The sequence below is a fragment of the Haemaphysalis longicornis genome, unplaced genomic scaffold (genome assembly GCF_048455015.1).
Source record: "Haemaphysalis longicornis isolate Haplotype H1 unplaced genomic scaffold, Haemaphysalis longicornis Haplotype H1 scaffold_9, whole genome shotgun sequence".
Classification (NCBI taxonomy): domain Eukaryota; kingdom Metazoa; phylum Arthropoda; class Arachnida; order Ixodida; family Ixodidae; genus Haemaphysalis; species Haemaphysalis longicornis.
In genome coordinates this window covers 96,230,814-96,247,303 of record NW_027526460.1, presented here as the reverse complement: position 1 = coordinate 96,247,303, position 16,490 = coordinate 96,230,814, and the positions used below count along the sequence as shown (strand labels likewise).

At 45.7% G+C, this 16,490-nt stretch overlaps 1 protein-coding gene and 1 long non-coding RNA gene across 2 annotated transcripts in view; one reads left to right on the top strand and one right to left on the bottom strand.

Moving 5' to 3' along the window:
* LOC144151725 (uncharacterized) overlaps positions 1 to 16,490 on the bottom strand; it is a gene marked incomplete in the record, with an annotated part of 363,083 nt that overhangs the window by 270,443 nt on the left and 76,150 nt on the right.
* On the top strand, positions 4,883 to 11,672 carry LOC144151726 (uncharacterized). Its single transcript, XR_013318950.1, has 3 exons — positions 4,883 to 5,428; positions 6,941 to 7,210; positions 10,095 to 11,672. It is a non-coding gene; the product is annotated as an uncharacterized LOC144151726 (long non-coding RNA).

Here is a 16,490-nt window from a genome sequence, read left to right as displayed (position 1 = left end):
CTTCAGCGGGCCACGCGGACGAAGAGCAGCAAGACCAGCTTCAAATTCTTCGAGTCGGCCGAGTTCTTAAACGAGAATAAAAATCACTGAAGAAAGAGAAGAAAACTCGTGTGAGACTCGTACGAAGCGAGTCTGCTCTAGAGAGGGGAAAAAAGCAGCAGACACGGCGGCAATTTTAATCTCCGCAGAGAAAGAAGACGCGGAGGAGTCTCCGGGAGTTGCGTTCCGCTGAGTTATAATACGAGTCTCTGCGCCCGGGGAAAAGAGAAAGAAAGCGAGCGCGGCGTGTACAGGCTCGGCTGTGGTACACGACGCAGTGTTGCCTCTGATTCTAACGGATAAGCCTGACCGCGTCCCGTCAACTTTCTCCCGTTCATTCCGCCGCACCCGCGGCGCCTACCTCCAAGCCTCTTCGCCGCCAGGAAGATACAAGAAGAACAAGAGTGCGCGCGCAGTCTTTTCGGCGTTGGCTGTAGATCGTGTACCGGCCGTTTTCTGTCTCCTCCGCGTGTGTCGTTGGGCGAAATGTGGCAGCTACGCGGATCCACACTTGGCTGTTTCTTTTTCTCAGTTTTTTTAAAAAAGGAAAGACAGAGGTTGGCACACCGGTGGAATCTCGGTGAGCCATCGCAGGTTTCGCGAAAAAGATAACGCGGCGCGTTCAGCGGGTGCCGCGGGAGTTCCAAAAAAGAAAAGAAAAACGAAGTTCAAAGAGAAGAGGACTCGTGACATGCAGGATCAGGCGGAGTATCGTGTAGCAAATAAATATTCTGTGTGGGCCGGCTGCGCTAGCTTCAGGCAAGCATCTTAGTACGCTGCGCGCGCACATGCTTTCGGGGTATCGGTATGCGGCGATCGAGGACGTTGACGGCAGCGATTGGCTGGTGATTGGCAAATCACTGACATTAAGGTGGGCTCGAGAGAGGAAGAAAAAGGAGGAGGATAAAAAACCAGAGGGCTCGAAGTGATCTATCAGGATTTCTTGGAACTTGGAAGATTCACGTCAACTAAACACACTGAAAGAGAAGGAAAAAGTTGAGAAGCCGCTGCGCTAATGCGGAGGATGTACAAACTATACTAGAGCGAACGCTAGACCCACTCGGCTAGTGAGTTTTAAGCGCTCCCTAATTAACGTGGACGACACACTATGCTCGGGAACAAGTTAAGAACGGAAATAGCTTATGTAGGATATCACTCCGCCTACGCGACGGACCCGGATGTCAACGGGCGCGCGCGTTTTGAAACGTGATTGCTATGAATGCGTGATGTCGTCTACCTTATCTCACGTAGTTTGTTTGTCGTCGCTGCAGTAGTTTACAAGCATATTAATCCAGAACAATCACGGAAACGGCTCGTGTCATCTTCAAAACACTCCCAGTAACCCACTACTTGCGCCGCGCAGAGTAACATCCGGCCGCGGTGATGAGGCACAGCGGCAACTACCGTTGCAGTTAAGTTGTACCCAAAAGTATAGCAGAATTGCGTCGACGGAACACTGATGCGGCGGGTGGAACTTATGGCAAGGCCACTCGATGAAAACTGAGCAGCCATGTTCGTGGCACTAGAGAGTTTTAGCATACCGCGTGTTCCGTACGTTCCGCATGTACCGTGCGCACCGGAACCCGACTGCCCCTGCGCGCGCGGGCACGACGAGGCGGAGCGGACCGTGAGCGGAACCGTACCGGAACGAATGAGCACGTGCCCAGTCGAATCCCGGTAAATATGGAACGTACGGAGCATACGGTATGCTAAAACTCTACTGGCGCCACGACGTATGCGGAAAACCGCTGACGAAAACGCGCGGTCGGAACACGGTCTCGATGGGCGCTTTTTGCACTGCGTCGCCAAAGCTTGGAGAAGGGACATAGAGGCGCTTCGTTCGAAAACGAAACGCCAAGCTCCCAATCAGACCTAAAAAAAGAAACGAGGGCAAGCATTACCCAGTAGGCGCCACACTTTCTCCGGGGTAAATCCATCAATTTTTATTTTTGCACACTAAACTTTTTAACACCCTTAAAGGTGCTAAAAGGGTGCACTCAACATTTTGCACCCTTTTTGCACCTTTTAAGGACTAAAACATTGCTCCGGCACCCAATCATGAGGGTGCCACATATTAAGGGGTGTAAATCTTAACATTTTTACACCCTTTAAGGTGCAAGGAGGGTGTACTGAACATTTTGCACCCTTTTTGCACCTTTCAAGCACCCAAATATTGCTCGGGCACCCCACCTCGAGGGTGCCAAAATTCAGGGGTGTAATCAACAGTTTCATAGGGTGCTACGACCGTTAAAGGGGTGCTAAAAAGTATTTCTTCTCGATTGGGGTGTTACCACGGCACCTTATCGTTAGGGTGCCTAACAGAACGGTGTGTGAATGCAAGCATGCAAAATTGCACAAAAACAGGCTGAATGTTTAAACCGCACATTGCACTATTTCACCGCCCGTTGAGAGAATAAATATGAACTCTCCACATAGACCAGGGGAAAGGCTCTAAAATTGCTGTTCGTAAATTGAACAAAACGTGCTGAATGTTTAAATTCCACTCTGCACTAATCTACTGCTTCGAGTGTATCACAAGGTTCGTTTCGATGTCTGGGTGCACGGGAAGGAAAGGCTACAAAATGCCTCTTGTAGTCCTATAAATAAAACTTTTACGCGAGGCATCGGTGTCCTCAACGAAATCGAATTTACCTAAGCATTTGTTCCCGTATTATTATGCCCCGGGCAAAAATTCCAACAAGACTTTCTTGTTGGGCTCACAGCACGCCTGTGGGGCCAATACGAAGTTCTGTCGGCACTCTATCGTTCCAATAGCCTAGTCTTCCAACAGGGAGTTTAACCTTGATGGCGTTTGTGGGGCCAATAAGAAGCTCTGTCGGCACTCTATCGTCCCAACAGCGTAGTCTTCCAACAGGGAGTTTAACCGTGATGGCGTTTACCGGCTCGCCAACACGATAAGTCAACGCCAACAGACGCCTCGTTCGTAATCAGCGGCGCGAGCGCGCCATCAGACAGAACCGACAGACGCCCTGAAGGTGGTTTTTAGGGCCTAAACAGCAGCGTCTATGTCTGGCATAGACGCTAGACGTCAACGTTTGTGTTCTGAATTTTCCCTTCAGTAAGTAACAGTCAGACGGAGGATAACATAACTATGTGAAGATATGCTTTGGCTCATACCACGGCAAGCGCAATCGTTTGTGGCTGCAGCCTCGGTTGCTCTTCGTCCACAACAAACTGAATCGGCTGTACAGCTTTCTTCGAGGGCGTGTATGCAGGGGTTCTATCTTCCTTTTTTGCGCAGGCCGACGGGGGCGGTCGTGTAAAATCATTTTCGCTCGTCGCTGCCGTAGGGTTGCCACCTTCCTGGTTTTGGACCGGCCCGACCGGTTTTTTAAACAGCGGGCCGGTTGCCGGTCCATATCTAAAACCAGCCGTCATCAGCCGGTTTTTAGGCTTTTGTGCCGTGATTATGCCCGTTTTGGCGTTTTATAAGCGTCAATTCAACAACTAAGACGATAAATACGTGTCGACAAGCATTGGCGTGCGCACAGAAGGGGCAGGGGGGGCGGCCGCCCCCCCTAATCATCTGAAGGGGGCGCCAAATTTGCCCCATGCCTTGCCGATGTAACACATGAAAGTAAAATTTCTGCTCAGAAATATTTTGTGTGTGTTGCAATTCCATCACATTGAAATAAAAATTTTATAACCATCCCTCTTTGCACTGCGTTCGCACCGCAAGGCCTTCAGTGAGAAGAGGTCGGGAGTTGCTCTGGGGGGGGGGCGCAGCGGTAAGACTTTGCCCCCCCAAATTGAGAACTCTGCGCACGCCTATGTCGACAAGCTGCGCAAAGACACGCGAGCAGAGAAAATACGCGGGCGAGCGCGCTGCCTCAGATGGAGGGGGACCTAAGGGAAGAACAAAATAACGAAATTCTACCGCCGCGGTCAGCAATTGCGGTTACTTTTCAGTGAAGCACATGCAGAGCGATTAACCAAGCTCTCAATCACTTTCAGTACAAACGTTATGTTGATTTCTCTCTAAGAAAACACTGCAATAAATGGCACTGCATGGTAAAAAACATGGCGTCTTTTTTCACCACAATCCCCCCTCCCCCCCCCCGGAAGGCCCGTTTTTTTTTTCGGGGAAAGGTTGTAACCCTACGCTGCTGTTCTGCCTACCTGCTTGCTGTACCTATTACGTCGCCGCCACCGCAAATCCCCACTTGTTACAAACTCAGAGGTTTTCGCACTGTTAGCAGTCGTTTTACACGATGGGTTTGATGCGCCTGACATGCCAGGAGTGACATCGCTTGTAGTATTAGAGCGACGTTGCTTGTCTGCAAGACGGTGCCGGTCAAACAAGCGTTATCAACGCCATAATTCTAACGGCACATTCCATTTATTTCGTGGCTGCCGTGGCTTGCGCAGAAAAGGTCGGGTTGACTGCGATAGCTTTCTTGAGTCAAATAATGGAGCTTTGGCTCAATCGCTTGCAGCGCTAGCAATGCGGCCTCGTCTGCAAGACCGGTGCGTGAGAAACAAGCGTTAGGACAGCCCGAATTTCAAAAATGCAGCATAAACTAGACCATCGTTAAAGGAGGCGATGACTAGACACAAGCAACAATATTCGTTGACAACTTACCTAAGTATAGAGCTGTTTTAGGCGCACCGAACACCGCCCGCCGACATAGCTGTTTGTTAACGCGTCCGTTTACTGTTCTGTAGGTCAATGGTTCGATTCCTAATCGAACGTGTTTTTTTTTTTTTTTTTTACGTGAGGGTTTTATTAGCTCATTTTTTAACGACCAGGGTAAGCACCTGTTCCTTGCTTTCTATCACGCCGACATTTACCGCCCTCTTCCTAAACCCAAAGTAGCTCGTTTTCTCGCACGTTCTCTCTTGAGAAGCCCGCCGTGAAAACAAAACCAAAACAAACGTCAAACCTCTTTACAATATCAGTATATATGTCAATTACTTTATGTGTATTCACTTTTTGTCTTTAAAAACCTTAAATTTAAGTTATAAGCACATTTCAGACTTTGAAAGCAGAAAGATAATTACCGACATTACAGTACTAACACAATTTTCGTCAAACCTAGAGGTGCTGCATTTGAAGTCTGGCAACTATCTCTCACTTTTGTGTGTGTTTTTTCATGGCGTTTTGTGCCGAGTGGTTGGTGGCGTGATTTAATCTGTTTTATCTATTTCAAGCTTAAATCATAGTTATAGAAGCTTTATGGGTGATGTCTGCCCTTCTAACCTACGCGTGTGTTGAACATGGGGACCCCGGAAGAACGATCATCGCCGGATAAAATACTGCGCGTCAAAAGTGGATGACATTGCATCAGAACAAAGCGTGTTCGTGTGTCCGCGAGATGAAGACGACAGTGAAGGAGAATTTTACGTTGGAAACATCGTTTTTGCTCGGGTAAGTACGCATTTTTTATTATTCTGTATTTGGTTGGAACGAGTTCTGGTGTTTATGGGTCAGTAATTCGCTAGACCCCCATCTCGTTTGCTCTGAGAGCCTACGTGAATTAGTATACTTGTTTGGCGCCCAGTCCACCGTTTCCGCAGAAGTCAGCATCAATTTACGCTGAAGCTAGACCTTGGCTACGATGCTCGCGCTATGGTACACGGCTGCTAATAATTTCACATCACGCAAGGCTCTTTAACACCGGGGCGTTTGTTTATGTGTCTCTCAAACAGTGCCTTTGCGGTTGCAGATCGCAGTCGCAATTTCGCGTGAGTGGCACAACGCTGTGATTAGTCCTCCCTCGTGAATACCCGCGGTATACCAAGAAATAACATGAACAGGAGGTTCCCTGGAAGTGCATGTGAAAGCGCGTACACGTGATTCCATGGCTGGCGTCCCTCCCCCCCCCCCTTCACGAATTCCGTGCAGTGCGCTTCGCAGCTATTGCGCTCGCGAGACCGGCGACCGTACGCCTCGCGGTCTTCGGGCCGCGATATGTGTGCTGTTCTCGTGAAGCTCGACAACAGCGAAATTGCCGTACTCGCTCGCCAACGCGCCCCGACAGCGTACGCGTCGACCGGGTGCTGACGGAGTTGTGCTGGAAGAAAAGCAGGCAAGAGATGAGGGCGCACGAGGTGTAGTTAAACATGAGAATTTACAAAGTGCAAGGTGGAGAAAATAGTATGCAAGGGCCGGAAACGGTGAGAGAGTTCGGGCCGCGCGCCAGCGAGCGAGTGCGGTAATTTACGTTGCCGAGTTTCACGAGTCCGGCACGAATATGACGACGCCCGTCTGAGAGTTCATAGAGGTATAGAATTCACATACGTGCAAATTGAAGGTGAAATGCGCGCATGTGGCCTCGCAGGGAGTTAGCATAGTCTCGGGGTAGTGGGGGAGATTTCACAACGCCTACGAGGCGCCTGCCGATTCTGTCAGAGTAGCTCTCGGGAAGTCTGGGGCTTGATATCAGAGGCATATGTATTGTTTAAATTAGTGCAAAAAATTGAGCCAATTCGCAAGTTCTCATTTTCGCAAAACCGCAGGCCATACAGAGACTAACAAGAAAGCTGTAGGCACTCACTCAACTCGATTTATATTGGAGAATTGAACGTGCAGATACAAGTCAGACATTGAAATGGAGGAGCCTCAACTATCACACACCAGTTCCGATTGAAAGCAAGAGATACAGATGAGCTGCTAGCATGCGTTCCATGCAAATTAGCTCAGTAGCTAGCTTTGCATATATCATGCATACCCCACTCACAGTACCTGCGGGTCTAATAAATACATTCTTACTGTGACCTAAATTTCACTTGGGGTGTTCCGGGAATGTTCTTATTAGTGCCTTGGAGGTTACTGTCTTTAAACGATTAAAAATCTACTTGATGTAAGCATTCGTGCTTTGTGTGTGCTCTTCTTGTATTTCAAAAAGTGTCAGCACACTCACAGATTATGCACCTGCAGGTGCTGCTGCTGGCTGTCCTGGGTCAGCTGGCTTCCAGTCCAGTTTCAAAGGCTTTGCCAGGGCCTCCCTTGGCCAACCGACACTGCACCTGCTGTACCCAAGTACTGCCTGGCCTTTCGTTGGTGCTCCGTACGCTTTGCCGCCAGGAATGGTCATTCATCCATCATCTGGCCGCTTGGACCACCCGTTCAGAAGTCAGCGCATTTGCTCGACACATCGGTCCAGGCACTGCTGCCATATCGGTGCACCCACCGATTATGTATTTTCAGGTTAGTTATTGCATGTTGTGGAACTTGCCATGATGTATACCTGTTAGCAGTGCTGTGGCCTCTGATTATTTGAAACATTTTCATGAAGCAGTGCTGTGCGTATGGAGCGTGTCATTGCTTAGCAGAGATATTGAAGAGAATCTGGGGCTGACGACTAAAGGGCAAGAAGAGAAATTGAACTGACTTTGAAGCAAGTATTCGTATGTAATCAAGCCAAGCAAACATTCAGGATCTTTCGATATGGTTTTAAACTTGCAATACAAACTGGTCTACTTCAGATCATACTGGTAATAATCATACTATACCGAAAAGTACATCCCGCAGTCTGTAGAATTCTGACAGCGCTTTTTTCGCAGTCTCTCATGACAGGCACTAATCTCAATGGTTGGAAGATAGTCGAGGTAGCACCAGTCTTTAAATCAGGAGACGGTACTTCACCATTAAATTTCCCTAACAAGCACCATATGCAAGGTCAGGAAACATTTCATCCACTCTCAGGTCGCTAATTATTTATAAAATCACAATATCACATTCGAGTATCACCACGGTTTTCACAAGGGTTACTTAAGAAACACAACTTTCAGGATTTGTTCACGATCTACATTGATCCATTGACACAGGCTTACAAACTGCGGTAGTTTTTCTCGATTTTTCTAAAGCATTCAATCGCATTGCACACCACAGACTACTTCTCAAACTTCACCCTAATGTCCTCACTTGAGCAAAAGATTTTCATTCTTCTCAAATGCAGTTTACTTCTAATAACTATAGACTTCTTTTGCTCGTGCCACTTTGTTGTCCCCCCAGGCAGGTTGCTTGGTCTATCTTCCATGTTGCATATCCTGCCATGTAGGTCTATTTGCAGATGATGTTGTAATTTATCACACAATTTCTTTCAACTACTACCGTCAATGCTTTCAATCTGATCTTAACACAATTAACTCCTGGTGCTGCAAATGGCTAATGTCGCTTATCTCTAAAACAAAGTGCATGACTTTAACGGTGGCAAGTCTCGGATTGTAAATACTTAATTCATTAACAACAGCCTGATTACCTCTTGAGACAAAGGTGTTTTGGTAGGCCGGTAGGGGAGGGGGGATTGCATGGTGGATTTCAAAAGGTACATCGATTGGGAAAATAAGACGTGTGATTAATATTTTCATTTGCACTCCAAAACTCGCTTTATTTCATATGTTTAACCCACTGCCGTGGCTAGGGTGGTGTGCTGTGGAGGCGAATGTCGGTTAGATACCGCTTGGTGTAGCCGCTTTTCAGATGGAGGCAACACGTAAAGACGCCCGTGTTTGGAGATTTCGATGCGCACAAAAATACCCAGATGGTCAAAATAAATGCGAAGCCTTCCCCTACAGTGCTCCCCATATCCCAAGTGTAGCTTTGGCGTGTTAAACCACCGTTTTTTTTTTTCATGTTTTTGGTATAGTACCAGCTGCTGTAGCAGGTGCAACTGAAAGGTAAAATTATACATAATGTTTTCAAGAGCTAAATATAAAGGCCATATTGAAGTGCGTTTATGGGTCTATCTCATAGCAGTAGTGAAAGGTTATATACTCTGGTGCAGGTTAAGAACGCCAATGGCTCATGTGGTGTAGTCCAGTGTTTGACGGAATGCCGTGTAGGCAGGTAAAAGCATTATTGCAGTGATGAAACGTAGGTCACTGACCAAGTCAAGAAAGCCATTTAACGGTTTGTTGCTTGTTCACGGTGAGCATGTGTCGTGGAAAACGAAGCTATATATTGGGCATTACGCGGCGCAATGAGTTTGCGTAGATATGGTGCAGATTGCCATCCATTATGTTGATAATGTTGGGCGTCGTCTGAACAATGAGGGACTCGAGCAGTAATCGAGAAGATAGATTGCACTCAGTTGTCAGTAATTTTGTCTTGTTCCAGTCGACCACGTGTCCCGTCCTCTCACGGTGCTCTGCCAGTGGACTTGTTTTTGCATGGCCCTTGTTCACTTCGTTCCAGTGCTGCATTAATCTTCTGTGCAGATTGCCCGTTTCGCCAATGTACACTGATTTGCATTCAGCGCATGGAATCTAATAAACAATACCCGGAAGCTTGGAGCGTGAGAGGGGGTCTCTCACGCTGACAATGTCAGAACGCAGCTTGCTAGTGGGCACATGCACAATGTATGCACTGCGTGTCTTGAAAATGTGTGTGAGAGTTTCACCGATGTGTGGGACGTAGGTAATTGCTGCACGTTTTGATGCAGTCGTTGTCCTGAATATAATGCCTAAAGAATTATATTCAGAAAGGAGCGAAGAGGGCGACTAGCAAGAATCCACATTGACATTAGCAGGCAGAAGCGTCCACAAGGCCTGTGTCAAAACGTGCTGCAATTCTCGTCCTACACATCAATCAAACTTTCGCACGCATTTTCAAGAAACACATTGTGCACATCGTGCAGGTGCCCACTAGCAAGCTATGTTCTGACATTGTCAGCGTGAAAGACCCCCCTCACGCTTCAAGCTTCCAGGTGTTGTTTATGTTTTGAACAAAAAAAGTGCCATTTAAACGTGACACCTCCTTCCTTGCCGATTTCTGATGCCTGATTGTTCAGTTTGTGGGGATACGTTTAGCAGATTGCTCACATGTCTAACCTGTATTTGTGCTTGAGCAGTCAAACGCTGATGTTAGCAGTGAAGTAGGTGAAAATTGTAGTTTGATTGTAGTTGTGTGCAGATTACCTACATTGTGTTAATTCGTAGAAAAGCAAAATTGAGGTAACCCTGCTAACTGTTCCGCATTGCAGCATTTTATTATGCGAACGTTAAGGAGTTCAGCTGCTTGTTAAAGGTGAAATAAACAGTGGTACAAAAAGAAGAGCATCTACTAAACAGAAATATCTTCACAATCGCAGGATGCCAACGGTCCGCCTACCAACTTGTGTCCTGCATCGTTTCTGCTGGCTGGAGCGGTTCATGGAGCATTTTCCAGCTTCTCAAAGTTTGTGGTCAAGCGCTCCTCCAAGTGAAAGATGCCACAGAGGGATCTTTTGTTTTAATGCCACAATTTCACGTGCTCAGCAGCAAATTTACTCGTAAGGCTTTTTAAATATTCATCACCCAAGAGGGCATGTTACCTTCGTCTTCGGTGGAATGTCTGCACTCAGGTTATTTGTGACAGAAACAAGTGGACCACGTCATGAGAGTCATTGAGGCCTTGTTGATTGTGCATGCTTCTGAAATGACATTTTCATTAAGCTGAATACTTTCCACATATTACGATTTGTGAACAAATTATGGTAAAAGTCATGATTACTTGTACTACACTGCAGGAAGGAAATGCCAACATACGTTTTAAGCACCTCTGATATTTCAGATCGTTGGCTGGTGAGCAATAAAACAAAACTGAAATTTTTTTAAAGTAAAATCAAATATTTGTTGTCACCAGTGCATGACCATAGTAAAAGCTATCTAGTCACCAAATTTAGAATTAGACACGAAATGCCAAGAAAAATAGGGAAATAAACTAGACAGCTGGCTACAATAAACCAATTCGTAAAATTCCTCAATGTCTATCAAGTGATGATTCAGGCGGGTTAGTTAAGATGTCAGTGGGTTTACACACCCAACTTGCAGGGAAGCACATGAGCTCCCAATATTAACATGTTTTTAGTGAAGACCGTCTTCCTTCATTAAGCTGCTTTGCACATTGATGCCAGTCTGATAAATGTCCTGAATTTTTATTATGATCAATCTTTGTATGGGAACCATATATTTTTATATGATGTCGCTGTGTATTTCTGAAACTGTATCTAGTCACTAATTCCAATTTGTCGTGGTCAGGTTTTTTCAACTAATTCGTGGCTTTTTTAACAATTATGGTATATTTTGTGTGCCTAAAGGAATGCCTCATTGCATGTTTAGCCTATGTAGTGTTGAAAGCGGACATTTTGCTTCAAAGTGGAATGTCGGGCTAGCAACAAGGTACTTCGCGTGCTGCTCACTTTCATTCATGCCATTATTTTTTATATTATCATTTAAAATTAAACGCCAACCAGTTTGCTGTCGTTTTAATTTTGTCACCTACTTTATACTTTCTTTTTTTTTCAACTTTGTGTAAGGATTGACTATCCATATTTTTATGATACCAAGGCGTTGGACTGGGCTAGCTGGTACATGTTTGAATGGATGAAAAACCATAGGAAAACCCAGGACACAGAAGAGAACGACGGGACAAACTTGTGCCGTCATTCTGTTTTAACTGTTTCCTGTGTTTACCACTGGTTTTTTATGCATTCAAACATTTTTTATGAGTTTGTTGAACAGTGATTAGTTTAGGTGTGTTCAAACAATTGTTGGCTGCGAAGGCTCCCTGTAGCATTTGTATAAGTGCTCTCTGCTTTTTTTTTTTGAGCCAATACCCCACCACCAGTCTTCATGAGGTGGTCTTTTGTAGAAATAAGTTGAAATAAATATTTGTTTGCATTGCTTTACATGTTTTGAAAGAATTTCTTGTTCATTCTTGTTTCATTCAACCCTGTTTCAGAATCCTGCTTAAGGCATTTCCTCTGTTATTTTTTTTTCAGAACCAGGAAGGGTGCTCATCCTCGGTTCTTGCTGAAGCAGCAGTATCCATACTTCACACGTGAGCTCTGAACACACAGTAATTATGGTATGAAACATTCTACCAGTATAAGCCTGCTTTGTAGACGTCATTGTAGATGTCAAAGCTCTTGACAGTGTAGTCCAATGTCTGGTGTAACGGGCAATGTCTACAACTTGTAAAAATTAATTTTGTGGCTATAATGTTTGTGATTATTTTAAAATGCACGTCAACTACTATTTAGAATCGCTGTCTAAATTGGCAGCCATTTTCCTGGTGGATACAGAAAGTGAAAAAGCGCATGTGTAGAGATTTCAGTGCACCTTAAATGTCCCAAATTTGCTAAAGCTAATCCAAAGCCCTCCTTGTGGTGCACTTCATATCCCATGTAGTTTTGCGTAAAAACAGCTAAAAATTTATGATCAATTTAAACTTATTTTAATGTTTTTAAATGCAAATATTCTCAGTTTAAGCTGCCATATTTAGAGTAAAATATTTTGTAACAATTATATAGCTACCAAAGGTTTACAGAAAAGTTTTTTGCTTTTGGTTGTGCACCTTCTTATCAAAAGAAAAATGTTGTTAAGAAAGGCAGAAGAAACCCAACTATGGAAATTAGCAAACCCTAAAGCTGCGGATAGAATGAATGTTTTGTAGAGAATCTTTTGCTGATTTCAGTTCTAGTCAACTCTAAAAAAGTCTATCGACGTAGAATGCTTACCGTGAGGCACCTCGTAATACTAGCCAAAACTAATGGGCCCTGGCTGTTGGCTTTTCATTTGCAACAGTGACAAATGACCCCACATCCACCGGCAGAGACATAATGCAAGGCACCATGTACAAGCTAGCCTCATGATAAAATAATGTTTTCTGAACAATGGCATTACATTTCAACCATGGGCTTCACCAGGGAACTTGTATGCATTGTTCTGTGATGTTTGCAGTTCTTGTTATTGCTATGTGGGGTCATTTAGTCTAAAGGTATGTTTATAAAACTCCAAATACCACCAAACCTTGCAAGTGCTGTACCATATGAATATTTTTCCGTAAAGCAAAAAGAATAATGCAAACGAAAATAAATGGCTTGGGTACCCAACTTTTATAAGTAGATTATGAGCCGCAGTACGGAGGGAACTATATTATGAGCCGCATTACGGAGGAAACTATACATTTTGCATTTGGTCTTCCTTGATATTGAACCTTCCTGCTCAGCTCAAGAATAAGGCACTAAACATTGCAGGTAGCTACCTTGATTGGAAGTTTGATGCAATACTAAGAAGCCAAGGGTTTTAAGGTTCAAGGAAGTTTTGTGTGGTTGAAGTGTTGCACACCTAATTGCTTTCACTGCACAGCATGGTTAGGCTCTGCAGTGAATCTCGAAGGATGTGTACTGCAGTTCGGCAAAGTGAACATATAATTGGTTTTTTACGAAGTTTTGGGTAATCAACTACCTCTAAAGTTATAACTGTACTGAGATGTGGCTCCTGACTTTTTAAATTGATGTTTTAACAATCGGTGACACAAGTTCAAGGAAATTATCAGCTGATGTTGAGCTTCAATGGAATGTCTCACAGAACCGAGCTTGGAAAGCACGAATGTTTCATACCATAATCGTGTGTGATATTGTGCAATATGTGGTCTCACACCTGCTGCACCTGTGAACCGAGGATGACGCACCCGTTTTGTACCCCTTTAGGTGGGTGCTTTTGCAGAAGATGCTCCTACAGATTGGGGTGCTAAGTAGCACCCTAGGATACTTTTAGGCGGAAAAGGGTGTTTATAAGGCACCTGTCTTCTGGGGTGCTTCACAGAGGGTGCTCCTGCGGCGACAAAATCCAAGCACCCTAAAGGGCGTAAAATATTCAGTTTTTAGGGTGCTCCTGTGGCGACAAGCTGAAGCACCCTTTTGGGCGTAAAAATTTTTAGTGTGTGAGGTTGATTCCCTTGCGCATGTCCAGTGTATTAGACAAAAGTATAGTAAAACGTACTCGGGCGGTTCAGTTTCCTAACGCGCTTTGAAGACGAAAGCATCATGGTTTCTCCCGGCGATACCTATCAAAGACTTGATCACTGCCACTTCTTTGGTTGGTTGGACCTTGGAGACACGGCGCATACCCACGCGGGGGATTGGCCAAGAAGCTGCATGTAATGATCAGGCTGTGACCGGGTTTATTCTAGAGAAAAAAAAAAGAATAAAGTAAGAGAAAAAGATTGAGACAAGAAAAAAGAAATCTTGGGATATAACAGAGTAGTCAGGAAAAATTGGGCCCATCTCTCCGCGAGGGGGACTCGAGTAAATGCGTCGCATAGGGGGTGGGTGTATTGCGTTAACGTTTAGTGTTTGGGGAGTTGTTGGTAGTGAATGCGTTGTATCAGCAGCTTCTTGACGTAGTTTGAATGAGTCAAGGATATAAGGCGCGTTCGTAGCCAGTCCACAACACCGTTATTTTTTAGTTATATGGGGGCGCGCTGCATGGTTTTTGGTACCAAACCAAAGCCCAAACACTTGCATTGCTTCAGTTTTGGTACCATTCGCTGCGGTCGTAATGGACGACCCCAGATTTTTAACACGGAAGTGTTTTATTTCGGATTACACCAAGATTTCACTGACGTCATTTCCGTCGCGGGAATTATGCCAGTACAAAGAAGCAAACGGCCTGTAAAGGGTGCACCCCTGCACATAGGGTCTTCTTGCGGGGAAGAAACTTTTAGTACTGAAGAGTACGTTATGGTTGTTCGTTTTCAGGTTTTGTATGTTAACACCAAAGTGTTTTATGCAGGGATACACCACGATTTCACTGACGTCATATCCGTCACAGAAATTACGCCAGTGCACCTTTGTCCAAGCGACCCGCCAGCAGGACGTTGCTCGCCAAGCACACCCACCAGACAGCCACCGACCCGCAAATCATGCTCAGCTGCAGATTTCGCTGCACATTTCACTTTCATGTTTTACCGATTCCTATGACACAGGAATGAACCACAGTGTTATGACTCAAGAGGCACATAATCTCTCGATTTAATAACATCACAAACACTGACATAGATACGCGTTTCCACTGGCTATCTATAACTTATTCCCTGCCTAGAACGTCACGCTGCCCTTCAGCTGTTTGCAACCCCATCAACCTCAGACGCTCGGTACTGCCTCTTCCCTCCAACGTGCCCACAGTTGTGCAACGCGCGAAACGATGCTTTTCTATTCTAGGACAAAACCAAATGCACGAAGGAACATCTCCGCAACGTCAGGCTCGTACCAGTTAGGTACGGTTTATTTTCGTCTTAGCAGAACTACTCCAGCCGCAACAGAAGAAGCTCAAGAGCCACCGATGGCAGCACGTCTCCTCCGCACACCGCCGAGGCCACGCAGCGATCGAAGCAAAAACGTGGACGCCAACGTGGACATTTACGGCTTGTTCCCAGTGCCGATGGGCACGTTACGGCCGCAGCAGCGCAGTCCAGGAGGCCCTTCCTCGCAGGCTGGCAGGTTATGTAGGGTAGAATATATAACCACCTCGGTGGCAGCCCACCACAATGGCGGTTTTGCCAACACAAAGAGCGGAGCATGGGAGGATGAAACAAGGGGCTAAAATGACCGCCACGTCCGCTGCAAAAGGGGCTCGGAAGCGCTGGTCGGAAGGAAATTCGACGATTGTATAGAGCGCCGTCGTGTTCGCCGCGGCGGCGAAGGAACAGGTCGTTAAATCGGCCGACCGTGCGGTATGCACACCCTCCCCGGAAGGAACCCAGAGCCCATTACACGGGCTTTTCCCTTTTGCTTTCTTTCACCCACTCCTTTACGAGGCGATAACTTCGGACGAGCGAACAATCGACGTCGCCGGATCAGCGTGTATACCCGGTGCCAAGTTTGTAAAAGCAGCTCAGCACGAGATAGGCGACTTAATTACGACCGCTCACGCTACACGCTAGTTCCGGTGGACGTTAGACGACTTCAAAGGGGTCGCAATGACGCCGGAGTCCCACGCTATACAGGGCACTTCCCTAGTGCATGCACAAGCTTTTTCAATAAATACACAGTTAAAGTTCATCATTATAACGAAGTACCCGGGACAGGAACACGTGTCCATAACTTCGAGTTGTTCATCAATTCGCTCTCGCGCTACAAATGGCTATCCTCCTGGTTAGCTGAGTTGGTAGCGCGGCTGCTACGGTTAAGCGGTGGTCCCGGGTTCGAATCCTGGACCGTGACGAATCTTTCTTCAACTGCGAAGTTTCTGAGAAAGCTTTGTAGCCGTACGGCTGCATTGAGGTGGATGTCAAACTTTCCTTCGGAGAAACCTGACTTCGTTATACGCGGTACTTCTTTAAAAGCGGGGGTGACTTTGCTCTTCCTAAACTATGAAGCGATTTCGTTAGAAGGAGACTTTAGTGTAAGTGAGATCCTAAGTGCGAAATTGGACGAACAAATGCACTCTAAGGTTCCCCTTCCATAATTACGTAACAGAGTGTGCTAATTCGACACAGAGTAACAATGATTTTATACCATAGAGGGGTTTTACACAAGACGTACAGCAAAAGCTTATTCAAACGTTTAACTATGTAAAAATAGCAGATAATGTAAAGCTACTCGCACTGAAGCGCCGTACCACGTTTCGCCAAGGTTTAGGTCAGTGCAATTCAAGCATCTCTAAAATACCGCTGTTGAATTAAAGCACTCTCCGAGTTCTTGCGAGGAAAAGCCTATTCT